General features: G+C 43.5%; 1 protein-coding gene across 1 annotated transcript in view; it reads right to left on the reverse strand.

The window, feature by feature from the left end:
- Positions 1-8,536: 8,536 nt before the first annotated feature.
- Mylk4 (myosin light chain kinase family member 4) overlaps positions 8,537-16,555 on the reverse strand; it is a 34,135-nt gene continuing 26,116 nt past the window's right edge. Inside the window, exon 16 of the mRNA XM_042055330.1 lies at positions 8,537-12,273. The gene's annotated coding sequence lies outside the window, so the exon portion shown is untranslated. The remainder of the gene's footprint in view (positions 12,274-16,555) is intronic.

Here is a 16,555-nt window from a genome sequence, read left to right on the forward strand (position 1 = left end):
TTTCTCTCAAATTGATATATTTAAGCATATGTATAAAGAAAACATTTAAAATTATGAATACAGACCAAAATTTTTACTTAAGAAAAGTTAACTGTATAACGGTTTCTATTTTTGCCATCAGTTGCTGGATGAAACAAAGGAAGGAAACAAAGTAGGAGTCTAAGGCACAAAAAAAATGTGATTTTAAATAATTTTGAAACTTTGTTCAGCAAGTCTTATAGTAGTGTTGAACTGTTCTTCATCAAAATCCAGCCAAATAAGGACATATATGCTCAGGGATTATCTCTGCTCTAGCTGGAGAAAAGAATCAATATGCCAAAAGTAAGACCTCAATTCCTGTATGCAAAGATCGCAGATGTTGAGGAGAGGTAGAAGGGGGAAAAAATCGAACCAGTTAGAAAACAAAAACGGTACCTACTGTACAGAGAGTTTGTCATGGTGACAGAAGGACTTTGCCAGAACTGGGAAAATGGTGGACTTAGACATTCATCAAGTAGACAAACTAGTTTTTTTTTCTTTTTTAAGTCATAAACAATTATTGGAAAAAGGAGAAGATGCATAAAGTTCAGAATTAAACAGAAGCCTGCTGCGCCAGCGGTTGAGAGTGTGACACAGAAGTACCCGCACGCATGGAACTGCGCGCAGTAGAACGCCGTGACGGGTTGCCCGGTACTGTGCTCAGCGAGAGTTACAGTGCAAGCTGAGTACTTCATGACAAACCCCGAAGAGTCCTTAGTGCTAGAGCCATGTGACAAAGCTGGGAAGACTCTGAGGAGAATATTCAGAGCTGGGAGAACCTAAAAGAGTGTTTCATGAAATCCTAACAATGTTTGAGAAGGCGTGAGCATGTTAAGGACATGTGAAGCAAATTCCCTTCGAAACTGGAGACAGACGATTCTGCTGCGCGCTGGTTGGAAGTTCAGGAACAGGCTGTCCTCTGCAGTAATGGGGACTTCTGGACTCCAAGATCTAGCTGCGCATTTCCAGGGAGCAGAGATAGCACTCCCGATTTCTTCTTGCCTCTTACAATAAACAAACACAAGAGAGAAAATTTCCGAAATTCCAACTGCAGATATCAAATGATGCTAACACCTATGAAAGAGACCTCCTTGATATTTAAAATACTGACACAGAAGACTTCAGGGCAAGACAAAAGACTAGAAGCCTCATCCACTGAAATTCCGTGATAGAGAACAGCAAAGATAATACACGGTAAGGTCGATCTTAGGGTCTTATGCAAGAAACATGATATGTGAACCAATTTATTAAGCCAAGGGATCTCTCTACCAGGAAGAAGTGGTAATGCTGAGACTGGAGCCCAGGAGGGTGCCCTCCTCCACATCTGCCCCCACATCTGCCCGCTCTGGCATGCAGAATAAAGCTGCCCAGGAAAACAGCGGGGAAGAAGCTACAAGAGGAGTGTTGCATTTCATAGGACATCAGATCTGCAGGACTAGAACACTGAACTGCCAGAAAAGGAACTGGAACCTCCCTCCTGCATAAACTGGAGCACCTGAGAACACCAAGTGGCAGAGAACAGTGGTTCCCACTGCATCCTGAAGGACCTACGAGAAGCGGACGCGCTCGAGGAACTTCATCTTTGATTCAGCGCAGCCGTGCCAGCAATTCCTTCTATAAGTGTTCTATATTTCTAACCTTTTCTACTGTTGATTCTATTTTGCATATACTGTTTCTTGATTTTGCTTCTTTTTGAACATTGCTCATTTGGGGTTAGGGACTGTTGTTCTGTATCTCTACCTGCTTTCACATAAGGTATTTTTACTACACTTCAGACAACACATCTTCTCCCCTTTCTATCCCGATTTCCATTTTTCTCTTGTTCATCTCTATCTGCCCCATCCTTTACATCTTAATTACAACCTTCCATGGCTTTAACATTTTCTAAATCTGTGGATCCTAACCGTATGTCACCCTTCCCCTCCTAGCTACATTATCTGCCATGGAGGGTACTTTTTCTTTTTTTAAAAGCCAATCAAATAACTAATCTTTATCAGTCCTAATTATATTAACTAAGACCAAGATATACCCCAAACACCCCTTGGTTTGTTTACACTGCAATGGTCTACGGAAGTCAAAGGGTCCATTGTTGTCAATTGGCTAGTACAGAAATTACATGGTGGTAACATCAAGCAGCTGTGGATGAAACTCCCAGTTAATATCCTACTCAGGGGATACAGCTTACACCAGGCAGCATGGTCTCCTAATCTGAGCAAAGTTTTCTAAACTATAATAAATGCTACCCACATCCCAAGTCCCACTTGAAACATTGCAAATACTCAATTGAAGAATAGGATGATTTAAAAAATGAACCAAGCCAAAGAAGTAATAGCAGATATGTAAAATACCAATGCAATAATATAAGAAACTGTACAAGAAAACACACCACACACACACACACACCACACAATCCTCCAAAGACTATTAGCACTAATAACCATGACACCTACTAAGAGTGAGTTAGATGAAACCCTAGATAACCCAAAATAATGATTGTAAGCATGTACAAAGATACAGGCACTTGAATTAAATAAAGAAGATGATGGATAGTATGAAACAGGCATTCAACAAAGAGATAGAAATATTGAAGATGAACCAATTTGAAAAGGGGGACATAAGCCCAGTAAGGTAGACTCTGTAGAAAATCTAAGCAACAGACATTCAAGAAGCAGGCAATGTATCTGAGCTTGAGGACAAGGTGGAGGAACCGGGACAATCCAACAAGGACAAAGATAAACTAATAATAAGATACAGTGGGCACTCCATACACAACACTTTGACAAGACCAGTTTTACTCATTATGTGGATAGGAGAAGAATCTCATTCTAAAGGCACAGAAAACATTTTCAAAAGAATCATGAAGGAGCGAGAACATGAGGGAGAAAGTCAGGAACATGAGGGGTGCGTTCACTCATGGAGACGGCGGGACAGAACTAAAGGGAGATCACCAACTCCAGTTGGAATGGGACTGATGGATCATGCGACCAAACCCGTCTCTCTGAATGTGGCCAACAGCGGGGGCTGACTGAGAAGCAAAGGTCATTGGCGCTGGGCTCTGATTCTTCTGCATGGACGGGCTCTGTGGGAGCCTTCTCAGCTTGGTCGATCACCTTCCTGGACCTGGGGGGAGTTGGGAGGACCTTGGACTTAGCATAGAGTGGGGAACCCTGATGGCTCCTTGGCCTTGAGAGGGAGGGAGGGGAGGTATGGGTGGAGGGAAGGGGAGGGAAGGGAGAGAAGGAGGGGCGGGAAGGGGGAGGAGGAGCGGTGGGAGGGGGAGGAGGAGGGAAGGAGATGGAAATTTTTAAATATAAAAAAAAATAAACCATGAGAAAGAAAAAAAAAAAGAATCATGACTGAAAACTTCCCAGAGTTAGGAAACAATATGCCAATCCTGTAGGAGGCTTAATTTAGGACACAAAATAGTCAGAAGCAGAAAAACAAAACAAAGCAGAAAAACTCCCTTGTCATATTATAATTTAAAGAGTAAATATGCAGAACAGAGGGAATACATTGAAAGCAACAAAAGAGAAATAGCATGTCATAATAAAGACAAGCCCACCACAACAATGACCAGATTATTCAGTTGAAACATTAAAAGCCCCAAAAGTGTGGAATGACATATATCAAGTTCTGAAAGATAACAGTTGTCAGCCCAGAATTTTATACCCAGGAAAGCTGTCTGTCATAATTGAAGGAAAAATTAAAAAAGAAAACTTCCAGTGATAAAAATAGACTAAAGGAATTTATGAGCACTAAGCCATCTCTGCAGAAGATACTTGCAGGCACTTTTCTGACTGAAGAGAAAAATAAATCCAACCATCAGGCCACAGAAAAGACTAAACCATGCTAGAATAATACTAAGCAAGAGAAGAAGAGGCAAAACCAAAGACTACAGAATCAATAAAATGGTAGAAGTCAATACATAAGTTTCAAAAATAACTCTGAGTAGTAATGGCTCAGTTACCCAATCAAAAGATGCAGACTAGAAGATTGGATCAAAAAGAATGAACCACATATTTGTTGTCTCCAAGAAACACATCATATTATCAGGATGGAAGGATGGAAAAGGGTATTGCAAGCGAATGGACCTTGGGAAAAAGTGGGGATACAGTAAAAAGTGGGGGGGGGGGGATAAAATTAGAAAACACTATGCTGTGGTAACCTAGATCCAGGAAAACAAATGCCCTATGTTCTTGCATATGTGGATCCTAGTTTTGAATTTAGAATTGTGTTTTAGTTTGGAGTATATATAGAGCTCAGGAAGTTAGAAATGGCCCATGAAGGGGGAAAGGAAAATGTTTGAAGAGATGAGAGAATAGCAGAACACATGTACCATGAAAGGAGGGGGGTAGACTTTGGGTCACAGTTAGAGGTTTAAGCTGGGGTGGAGGCAGTGGGACAAGGAAAAGGAGAAATTAGAAATAGGTCAACCAAACCTAAGATGTAAGAAAACCTACTGCTTTATAAGTTAACTTTAAAATATAGTTTTTCTAAGAAGGAGATTGAACACAGTTATCTTGAATGGATATATAGTGCTTCCCCTAGAAAACATGGGTTATTAAATGGAAATCACAATTCCAGGAGTGGGATTCCTCCTGCATTCATCAGAAATGCCCAAGTGGCCCTCAAAACAAAAACTATTTCTGTTGCTCTTGGTTGCCCACAAGAACTACAGAAAGACCATATTGCTGAAGACATAACACACTTTGATAGCAGAATATAGAAAATTCTGGCTGGTACTGATCTGAGCATTTCCTTTAGGCTGGCTAGCTTTCATAGTACCATGGCTCTGCATGCCACTGGGGTAGAAAAATCATCAATGGTATCACCCAGCAGTGAAAGCTGCATGCTACAGTACCAACCCCTACCATGATAGACTGTACCCTTGAAATGTGAGCTGAAACAAACTTTTTCTTACTTTGGGACAATGGTCTTGTACCCTGTAAAGATTTGTCAATTGTATTGGTTTAATAAAACACTGATTGGCCAGTAGCCAGGCAGAAAGTATAGGCAAGGTGACCAGAATAGGAGAATTTTGGGAAGAGGAAAGGCTGTCTGCAGTCATCACCCAATTGCAGAGGAAGCAAGATGAGAATGCCTCACTGATAAAAAGGTACCAAGCCTCATGGCTAACACAGACAAGAATTATGGGTTAAAATGTAAGAGTTAGTTAATAAGAAGCCTGAACTACTAGGCCAACCAGTTTATAATTAGTGTAGACCTCTGTGTGTTTTGGGGGGACTGAACAGCTGCAGGACCAGACAGAATAGAAACCTCCACCTACATTTTCTCCCTTAAAAAAGAAAGAAAGGTAGGAAGGTAGGAAGGAGGGAAGGCAGAAAGGAAGAAAGGAAAGAAGGAAGGAAGGATGAAGGAAGGGATGGAGGGAGGGAGGAAAAGAGGAAGGAAGGAAAGAAGAAGGGAGGGAGGAAGAAAGACAAAGGGCTTTTGAGTAAAGATCAAATCCAGGCATGCTGGTAAAAAGATGACCTAAACAGGAACTTAAAACTCTTTCCTAAGACCTTCCTTAGAAATGCCAAGGACTATGGTTCAGAGAACCATTCTAACAGCAGAGCTTCAAGAGGTTTACCAAAAATCAAAATAGAGAGGGGCCTATCTGAAAGGACTTGCAGGTATAGTCTTTATCTAATGGAGTCAGTCTCAACATTCTTAGGAAATTATAGACTTTTTAGGAAATTCTTCTTATCAGAAGTATCATCAGCTTAGACTGAAGTCGTGGGATAAAACTCAAGAACAACATGGCCTGTGCACTCTTAAAGTTCTGCAGAATAGAACTAGGCTGAGAGACGTGCACAACTGCACACAAATACTCACCTTCCTAGAAGCGGGTGAAAATGACTTGGAGAATGAAGCCAAAGCCAGGAAGGTGGAGTCAAGTTCTATGGACTCAGGCCTGGGACTAGAGTAAACTGGAATCCAAAACAAGAGCCTCCCATTATATATTCTCAACTGCACAGCTGCTCTGATTCCTTTCCTCCTCTTACTGTCTTAACCTGTCCATCACTGTCTATCAGGGGTCTGTGGAGGGGAAGAATAGCTCCCCTCTTTAGTTTTCTTGTCTTTGAACTCAGAGAAACTGTATTCTGAGAACTAAATCTAAAGAACTCCCCTCAATAAGATGCTTCATCCGTGAGACTAGATGGCAGATGATATTCTTGACTTTGAGCTGATACCATGAGGAACTTGACTTTGAGAGTCTCTGAAGTGGGAGAATGTATTGAGTGGTAGAATCATGTCTCATTGGAGATCTAAAGGGTGGACTGCTATGGGATGCTTCTGTATAATGTGAATACATATTGTTCGCATTGGCTAATAATAAAAGCTATTTGACCAATAACCAGGCAGGATAGGGTTAGGTGGAACAATCAAACTGAGTACTTGGATAAGAAAGGGCAGAACAAAAGAAAAATAATATACCAGCAGACCAGTAAAAGCCACAGCCATGTGGCAATACATAGATTAAAAGAAATGGGTTAATTTAAATGTAAGAGCTAGTTAATAATAAGCCTGAACTATAGGTCAAACAGTTTGTAGTTAATATTAAGCCTCTGAGTGGTTATTTAGCAACAACTGCAAGACAGGGAAGGACAGACAAACCACCATTTACAGTGGACAGTGATGACCAGCCTCACAATGCTTCCCATAATTTCCATTTCTTATTGTGTGTCCTTCCACACAAAAGGCATTATGGGAATTCTGGATTGTTGCTGCTAGGATCCTTTTCTTACTCTCTCCCCCTCAGCTTCTTGCTCTGAGAGGCATGTGGTCACAGAATCAGACCTGTAGGAAAGTCTGCACGGCAAGAGACTGAGGCTTCTGCCATGGTTGGTATCAGTTTGTCAGCTCTGCACTGAAACGCTGAGAAATGCATCTTCCCATCCCAGTCATGGCTTTTCTAGCCATGGTTATAATAAAGAAAAACACCACCACCATTGACCTAACCCTTCAGTGCTATGTGTTCTAAAAGCAGATAAATCTACATAATGTCTAAAACATTCCACCTTTGAAGGCCAACCATGAGAAGGTTGCCTTAGTGTGGCCCCTCAGAGGCCTAGGAAGCTATAGTACAGCTTAAGGTTGAGAAAGTGAGGGAAATGCCACAGATGGTCTGGGAGAACTAGCACATGGACACATGAAGATCTTAAAATGACACTAATACATGTAAAACTTCTAACATTTAACATGACCTGATTAGATGTAAAAACATAAACAAGAGGTGGAGGTTTGGATCAGGGTAGAACATAAGTTTAGTACATTAAACTGGATCCCCAACACTGCAAAAAAAAAAAAAAAAAGATAAAATGATCCTCAATGTGGAGGATTCAGGAAGAAAAAGAGAGAAGCCCAGGAGACCAGCAATGCAACCCGAGATCTCTACAGGATGCTCCATCAAGTGCTCCCCAAAATTGGGGTGGAAAGATGAGAAATGAATGCGGTGGAGGGAGGCAGATGGAGACTTACAAAGGTAACTTTGCCACTGTTACCTCAACTCACCATAGAAATTGTAAGATTTACTTTAAAAGGGAGTGAGGCTCAGAAAGACCATTCTTCCAGGAGTGTGGAGTAGCCCCAGTGTCCTTGGGAACAGTCTTTGCTGCTTCATATTTACGCTGAAACATTCCTCATAGGACCTAAGAGGACAAACGCTCTAGTTCAACTGTCCAGTCCACAGCAAGGGTTCTGGGATGATATGCTGTGCTGGGGTGGTGGTAGGGCGCTTTGGGAACTGTGCATTTTGGAGCAGAGACTGCCATCAGGGGAACGCAGGGAGGAGGAGTCCACGACTGGGGACTTGTGTATCCCTCAGCCAACTCAATGAGAAACTAAGGGAAGAAGCGAAAATAGATTTTGTTTTCCAGGAAGGATTAAGTGAGATTTTGTGGCTAAGCAGGGTGAATTTGCCTGCGATTTCTTATAAAACACTCTTATGGAAGTGAGGTAAGATCCAGAATATATTGACTTAATCAAGACTGTACCCCAGAGGCTGGGTGGGAACGTTTAAAATTAGAATTCCTGTCTTCATTCCCTGTATTTATTTGTTCAATAACAGAAGCTTTTTAATTAGCACAATTGCAATTATTTTTAACTGGTGAAATGACTAAGAGCTAATCAATATGTGGACTGGTGACAAATGCTCCCCATATATTTGCACGTTTACATTAGGAATGAGACTTTAATATAATAGGATATCGTGGTCTTACTCGTCATCTCCTAGATTCATGCGATCGATCATCTTCCTCAGCCTCATACGCAGCTGGGACCACAGGCCTGTGCCATGCTGCTTCATGGCCATCTCAGGCTAAGTAATAACTTGAAAGACCAGAGCCTATGCCTTTAAGAGTGGCTCTCAGGCTTTCTAATTCCATTGCCCCTTTGTTCAGCCATTCACTGTGGATGCTGCCACCATCAAAAAGGAAGGGATTTGTGTTGCATTTACGAAAGCTTCTTTATTGAATCATTTAGAGCGTTAACAAAGATAAATAAGATCCATGTTGTTCTTCAAAATAATACATATATATGACTTACAATACACCTTCATAAGGCAAAGAAATACAGCCAAATGTTCATACTCCATTCAGAATTTAAAAATATACATGACATATGAAGTCATCACACAATCCACTCCAGTTCTGATCTGCATGAATGAACCTCTTCAGGACACACGGACATCTGTCAGCTAAGGCGACAGCAAAATGCACACATGTCCAGCTTCTCCACTCAGGGTTAGGTGTCTGCTGCTCTTTGAGTGGGTGGTCACATCCTTTACATGTCTTCATGGAAGGTGAGACTGTCCATATAGAAAGATCACGTATAAAAACACACCTCACCAAAATGGGGCGAGACGACATGTGGGGGACTTCTGATTGGGGAAACTGCAAGTCGCACAAGGACACACTCTGACCCCGAAAGCCAGCATCGAATGTGTCACTTATCTACCTTCCTGTGGCACCGAAAGCACTTTGCCATTTGGAAAATAAATTTTCATCTCAAAAAGTCACGGGGGAGTTGATGTGCAGTTCGGTGGTACAGCATGTGCCTAGCATGTATAAGGTCCTGGGGTCCATTTCTAGCATGAAAGAAAGAAGGAGGAAGGAAGGACAGAAGGATGGGAGGGAGGGAAGGAAAGAGGGAGGGAGGAGGCAGGCCTGCAGATAGGCTGGCTGGCTCTTAGAGGAATATCATAATGAAGAAGACAGACTTCGTTCTAACTAAAGAAAAAGAAACAAGTGAAGAAAAAATTTAAGAAGCAAGCACAGTGTCTGAGTTCTGGAGACACTGGGCAATGAGCTCCAGCCAGTGAGGCCCACAGGGATGGTGGAGCCGAGCTTAACCACTGCAGCCCACAGGCCCCTGCCGCCCCCTCTTGCTTATACTTTCATAAATAAATTTTCCAAATGAGCTGGCCCACAGCCCAAGCTAAACAAGCACATGTATGTACATTGGCACCCCACTGCCCAGGCGAGGAAGTAAAGGGGAGCAGTAGGGATGCAGGGGGAGGAGAAGGAATGAGTTAAGAGTGTAGTTTTCATTTCCTTAGTATAAAATCCATATTTCTGTTCCAAAACAAGAAGAAAATTGACTGTTAATTTCCACAAGCACACACATGTTCTTCAAAACATCAAACTATACATGCCTATTTACATTCTTAAAGAAACAAAATAAATTAATATCAGTTTGACAAAAAGCCACCAACATTAAACTATTGGGTCTCAGTACATACGTGTTACCTGTAAAGCTTTGCCCTAAGCTATGTCAGAGAAATTTCTTCCAGAGTATTTTTGTGAAGCGAATGAAAACATACGCCCCTTCTTTCTTGTTCTTAAATATCTGGGTAAGTGTTACTGTCTTCCGAAAATCTGAACATGGACACATATCAAAGTTATTTGCAGGGTATTTCTCTCTGAACAGCAGGAAGTGCCCATTGCTGCCTTGTGATGCTCAAGAAAACAACTTCTCCAGGCATCAGAGGGAGATGAGCGGAGCCCTCCTGTTCATGAAGAGGGTGGAGGGCAGACAGTCCCTCAAAATCTTATGACCCCTTGGAAAAGTTGATGACAAGAGCCCCAGAGCAGACAGGCTCCACTTCCGAGTCCACACGGGCATCTGGCTTGATTCCCTGGCTTTGCGAAGCTCCTTTCCCACCACGGCTGACATCTAGCAAGTTACGCTGAAGCAGCAGTGTGGATGGAGGGGACAAGAGAAGACAGACTGGTCGGCTCCTGCACCTCTGTAACTCAGTCTGCAATCATCATTTGGTGGCTGAGCTCGGCTATAAAATGCTGCCGCTGGCATGGGGCTACCCACCTTTCTTACTGAAATGCACAAGCTTAACTGCACATTGGAAGAGCCACTCCCAGCAGCCTCCTTTCTAAGCCTTGGAAAACAAAAGCTAAAGAAATCATACCAACTAATTGTGGGGTCATCATATAGATTCAGGTGGCCAAAAAAAATCATGCCTGTATGTGACCTAAGCTGTCCCTTCCACATGTGGCAGGCCCAAGTGTCTGCCAACATGAGTTAGAACGAAAGCTGATGTCTCTCAGAAGATCTGTGCCCCGAGCTGGGGGAAGAGTCCATGCTTAGAGCTGAAAATGCCCTTCCATGCAGGGTTTCCAACCAGACCCTTGTGCCCCATTTAGCATTTGAGTGAGTGCCAACCTGCTGTGGTCAAGGAACATTAATGCATGCACTGGCTTGTATTTTTTCCATATTCAGTGAATAGTATCAGCTAAGCATAGCACAGTAATAGAACATTGAAGTCAGAACTCTGCTTATTTGTCCCTGCTCCTGTGTTTGTGTGGTGGGGGTGTGGGGGGGGTATGTGTTCTTTTTGAAGGAGAAGAGAAAGAGGAGGAGAAGGAAGAGGAAGAGGAAGAAGAAGAAGAAGAAGAGGAAGAGGAAGAGGAATAGGAAGAAGGGAAGGAAGGGAGAAGGGAAGGAAGGAAGCACTGCATTTTCAGGAAGCTTTGCAAAGTTCTGTCTTCGTACAAAAATGTTGCCTATTTTGCTTTCTGTAGCCCCAAAGCTTTCTGTCCCTTAAATGTCACCTACAGTAATGCTCACGTTCCTTATTAAACATCTGACAGAAAATAGCCCATGTGCTAGGAAATAGGAAGTTTGCAGCCCACAACTCTGCAGCAGGTACAAGTAGGTATCTATGAGTTTGAAGCCAGCCTGGTCCACATAGCAAGTTGCAAACCAGCCAAGGCTACACAATGAGACCCTGTTTCAAAATTAACTACAACAACAACAAACAGTTTGCAACCAGAAATCAGTTTTCCTTATTTATCTCCCTACAACTATTGACTCCTGTGAGAATTTGCAAAGCTGTGAATTTGCATAATTATGATTATTGGTTTTCTAAATTCAGTTTACCCAGAAGCTGGAGAGCCACTTTCTAGTCACCAACACTGCAATCTGAGCATTGTCCTTCCCCAGGGTGCACAGATCCATCTCCTACTGGTGACATCTAGGGCTTGAAGGAAGTTCTCGTGACTATCTTTTGAAGGTCATCATTTTAAGGACTAACCACAAATAGACCCCTTTGCATCATGTCCCCAAACCACCATGTTTAATGGGGATGAACTTGCCCGTTAGACCAGAGCAAAGGGCACTCTGTGAAAAGGTATGGTATGAATCTGAACATGGAACCAGCCATTGGGTAGAAACTGTTGCACTTGGGAGAAAGTTGAGAATACACAGAAGGTGCCCTGTGTGAAGTCTCTTGCCTTAGAGGCCTTATGTTCCAGCAAGTAAATTTTCCATTGACTTCATCCCATTTCAGATCACAAAGAAATGCAAATCAAAGTGCCCAAACCTTAGACATTTTCTGGTGATACTGCCCACTTGAAAAGCACAGTGCAACAACCGGAAGCCATTTTCTCTCTCCAAATGTATCCTCCAGATTTATGCATTTCAAGCTTTGCTCTGGTAGCCTGAAAAACAGCATAGTGTACCTGCTGCCGCACTAGCATCCAAAACTACAAACAAACACAAGAAGTCGAGGAGGCAGAGCAACATCTTCCCCCTCTGCGCACTAAGTGGGGTGTGGCCATCTGCCTGAGCCCCTAGGGAACCGCCTGGATCGCCCACTGAGCACAGCAAAGCCTCTCCAAGTTCAAGTTCACGGCTGCCCGTGCTATGGCTGCCAGTCATCACAAGGGTCAAGGCACCAGAACTGCTGATTTTTCCAGAAGTCTTCTCAAAGCAGCAGCAACCGCAGCAGTTTTCCTGCAAAGCAAACAAAATACCAATCTTGTTAATTCAGCAGGACTTTAAAATTGTAATTAGCTGGTTATGCCCCTTAGGAAAACCACAGATGATTTTTCATAATGTATGTGTGTATGTGTGTGAGACAGAAAGAAAACGCCTGACAGATTCCACTGCTCACCAGGGCTGCTTGGTTTTTTTTTTAAAGCCCCTGTGAGTATTTTAGCACTATTTGCAGTACTGAAGGACAAGGCCCTCTTTGTTTCCTCTGAAGCACAGCCACTCCTATGCTGCTGTCGTCAGTCCATGGTCACCTGATTTCAGCATCAGTGAGAGTTTGGGCTAGGCAGGGGATACGGTCACCCAGTATCTGTTGTATTTCCACCGACCCTCCCACAAATGCCGGGATCCACAGATGGCAAAATCCCTTATATAAAGTAGCATAAAATTTGTGTAAAACCCACATACAGCTTCTTGTATGTCTAAAATCATGTCTAGGTGACTAATAATGCTAATGATAGAAGGTTTGGTGAACAGTTGTGTCCCATTGTTTAGGAAACAACGACAAGTTCCCACTTTTTCCCTACAATGTTTTTCTCCAAATATTTTCTACCTACAGTTAAATAGATCCAAAGAGCAGACCACATTCCCACCTCTGATTGAGGTTGCTGCCCAGACTCATTTCTAAGCAACATCTCAATTTTTATGCCTTATAGACAGGAGAAGACTCAGGTTGGGAGTGATTGACAGAGAGCCACCAGGCTAGTTTTGTGTTTTATTGGAACCTACATCTCTTTCTTTTCCACAGGAATAATCTTTAACCACCAGATCTCTTAAAATATTCATCTCAAACTTAGTGTCACTTATAAGATCTTACCACAAACCTCACTCATCTTCTTAAGTGGTTTCTCTCAGTGTTGATACCTGCACACATACATACAAACACATACACACACACACACACACACACACACACACACACACACGAGTGCACACACACCACATTCCTTTTCCTTTTTGTGTGATGAAGAAAACTGAACCCAGGCTTTGCACACACTGGGTGAGCACTATACCAACAAGCCGTAGCCCCAGCTCTCTTTTATAATCTGAAAATCTGAGACAGTTGTCTGGTCTGACCTTGAGCTCATTCTGTAGGCCAGGCAGATCTGGAGTTTGCCATCCTGAGTTCATTTTTAATTTAAATAGTGGCACCATGGTAGGCCCCATGAACATTAAGCATGAGGCTGGGTTCCACCCCTACAATTGAGACTGAAGAGAAACTAAGGAAGCAGGCAGATTGTGTAGATCTGAAAACATTCTTCCTGACCTGCAAGGAGCCTCTATGGCCAAATGGGGCTAGAGGAGCCCAGGGAAGGGAGGCAGGCAGGCAGCCCTAGACCATCAGGAAACAAACCTGTCTGAGTTCAGTAATTCCAGCAGAGTGTACCCAGCTGTACGGTGTGACCAGCTCAGTGCTTCCGTTTCTGTTCCTACATGGGGCTGCACTGTCTTCCATCACACTGGGTTCAAAGTGACAGCTTTGGCAACGAAGGACGTTACCTCCTCCCACCACCATTTCCTCTTCATTCTTTCCCCACAGACCCTGGCGACAGGCCCGCCTTGGAATGCAACCTCCTGTCACCCAGTGCACTCATTCCCACCAGGCCTCAAAAGTGACTCCAGTACTCTCTGTGGGAAGGTGGTTTGTGGCAAACCCTAGGGGTTTGTGGTGGCTGGGGACAAAGCTGCTTCTGAAGGAAAGGGTGGGGGAGAGGAGAGATGGGGATTGGCATTGCCTGCTTGCTCTGGGGCCCTGGGTGTTCACAGCTCCCAGTGCAGGCTATGACTGAGTGCTGTCACTTAGGCCTGGGGCTCCTGTTGGCCTTAAAGCAAAACCTTCCTCCAACTCCTCTCACCTTATTGCCCTTACAGTTTTTGACAAACAAGGATGATCTTGGAAACACAAAGTTCAAATCTTCTCCTTGACTGTTCATAGGTTTCTAAATAAATGACAGACTTTTAGACAACCCCGACAAAGGCTACGTGCTTTCTAAACCCTAGCTTGAGCCTTTGACTGTGATATACTGACTTAGTCCCTCTCCATCTTATTCTCTAAAAGACTCAAGGCCGCTTAAAAGACTATATCCTGGCAGACGGACAAGCAGAAACCCTGGCCCAGAAAAATATAGATCAGAATGAAAGATTAAAACCAGTTAGAGCTGGAGTTTACAGCTCAAGGTTAGAGCACTTGTTTAGCATGCATAAGTCTCTGGATTCATCCCAGGCACCACAAGATGAAAAGGGGGCTGGGGCTGGGGTGGGGAGAAAGACTAGTTGCCCATTGCAAAAGTGTAAGCCTTGTGCAGTCATTAAAATTTTGCTGCAAGAATGACTGCAGACTTTCTAAGTTTAGGGAGGTAGCCCTTCTTAAAGTCTAAATATTGCGATTTCTAAGTCTCTTGGTTGTTGCCCTGCTGTTCTATCTTTTCTAGAATATGCCTTGAATTTATTATTGATATAAAAAAAGGCATGCCCCAAAACTGTCCCTTAATAATCCAACAAAACTAAGCATGGGGCAAAGAAGCCATACCTGACTTTGTGTTTCTTGAAGTCAGAGAGCTCAACCCTGGTCAGAGGCAGCTGCTGTGTGGGGGAATGCAGACTTTAGCTTCTAGAATTGCAGAGTATCTCACTCCACTGTTTTTAGGTAAAGTCTGAATAGTCTTGGGTGTATTACTTCATTCTGCCAGGTATCACAACTATAAGGGTACCCTGAGACAATTTCTGTGCAAATTCTGGAGCCCACTGTGCTAAGAAGTGTAGTGTGAAGCGGCGGGGCTGCGTTCCCGCCGCCCAGTTCCCAGCAACCAGCTAATCCGCCGCCGGCTAGCTTTACCCAAAATAATTACACGGAAACTTTATTCTTTATATTTTCTTTTTCTCTCTTTTAAGCCTACGTGAGCCATTTAAAGGCCTTCTATGTCTGAATCTTTTCTATTGTGAATCTGTAATTTTTTACTATCCAGGAGCATTTCTTAAAAGGTTAACCACTTCTTAAAATAATACGGTACTGCCTGTTTATAGCCAAGTCTAAACCTTAACTGCGCTGTTATCATGGTAATTACGATAGTTCCTGCCTGAGGTCAGCACAATTCAGCATGGCGGAGCAGAGCCAAAGCCGCTCCTGCCTCAGTCATTTGGTGCCCCTGGGCCGCACACAGTTCCAGGCACACAGCAGTCGACATTGGAGCCGCACTCAGCAGTTTAATTCTGAGACTGAGCGTGCAGCACAGAAACTCTTTTCATCCAAGTTACAATCAAATCTGACACGCAGAGCACCGAGCAGTCTGAAAAACCTCTCTCTCTATGGCGGCAGGAATCCGCAAATGCTGTCCCGCTCGCCTAAGCCTGATTCCGCCATCTGCCCAGGTGCAGGAAGGGAGCAGTGAGCCATTGGCATGGTCTCAGAGTACTTTCTTTCCGATCCCAAGCGGGCAAGGTTTTTAAGTGGATTTAGCCACCACGTTGGAGCGCCAATCTGTAGTGTGAAGCGGCGGGGCTGGGTCCCGCCACCCGGCCACCGGCTAGCTTTGCACCCGAAATAATTACACGGAAACTGTATTCTTTTAAAACACTGCCTGGCCCATAGTTTCAGCCTCTTATTAGTTAATTCTCACATCTTCCTTTAACCCATATTTAGTAATCTGGGTAGCACCACGAGTTGTGGCTTACCAGGAGAGATCTTAACCTGCGTCCATCTCGGAGAGGAGCAGCATGGAGACTCCTATGGCGACTGCCTGAAGCGTCTCCCCAACTCTACTTCCTTGTTCCCACAATTCTGTTCTGTCTACTCCACCTACCTAATTTTCTGTTCTTAAAGGGCCAAGGCAGTTTTCTTTATTAATTAATCAATGAAAGAAACATAGACAGATAACTCTCCTCCATCAAAGAAGTCGCAGGTCTCTGCCTGTATTTATCTCAGTGGGGCTACTCAACAAGCTGGGGCATTGGACTACCTACAATCCACTTCCTCCCCCAGGACCTGGTAAAGCTGGAAAGAAGAAAACACAGTAATCTGATTGGAACCTTCTCCTACCCACCAACCTAAACACTGCCTGGGTCTCTCAATACCTGTGCAAGAAACACCCAGCTTCTCTCTCCTACGCCCTTCACATAAGCAATACGCAGACACCACTCAGCAAACAGTCCCAAGACCAGAGGAGTACATTTTCATGATAACTGGAATCTGCTTTTCCTGGGGGTACAATCCCAGTTATCCCCAAACAAATGTAATTTTAATTGT

Source organism: Arvicola amphibius, chromosome 6 (genome assembly GCF_903992535.2).
Source record: "Arvicola amphibius chromosome 6, mArvAmp1.2, whole genome shotgun sequence".
In the NCBI taxonomy this organism is placed as follows: Eukaryota; Metazoa; Chordata; class Mammalia; order Rodentia; family Cricetidae; genus Arvicola; species Arvicola amphibius.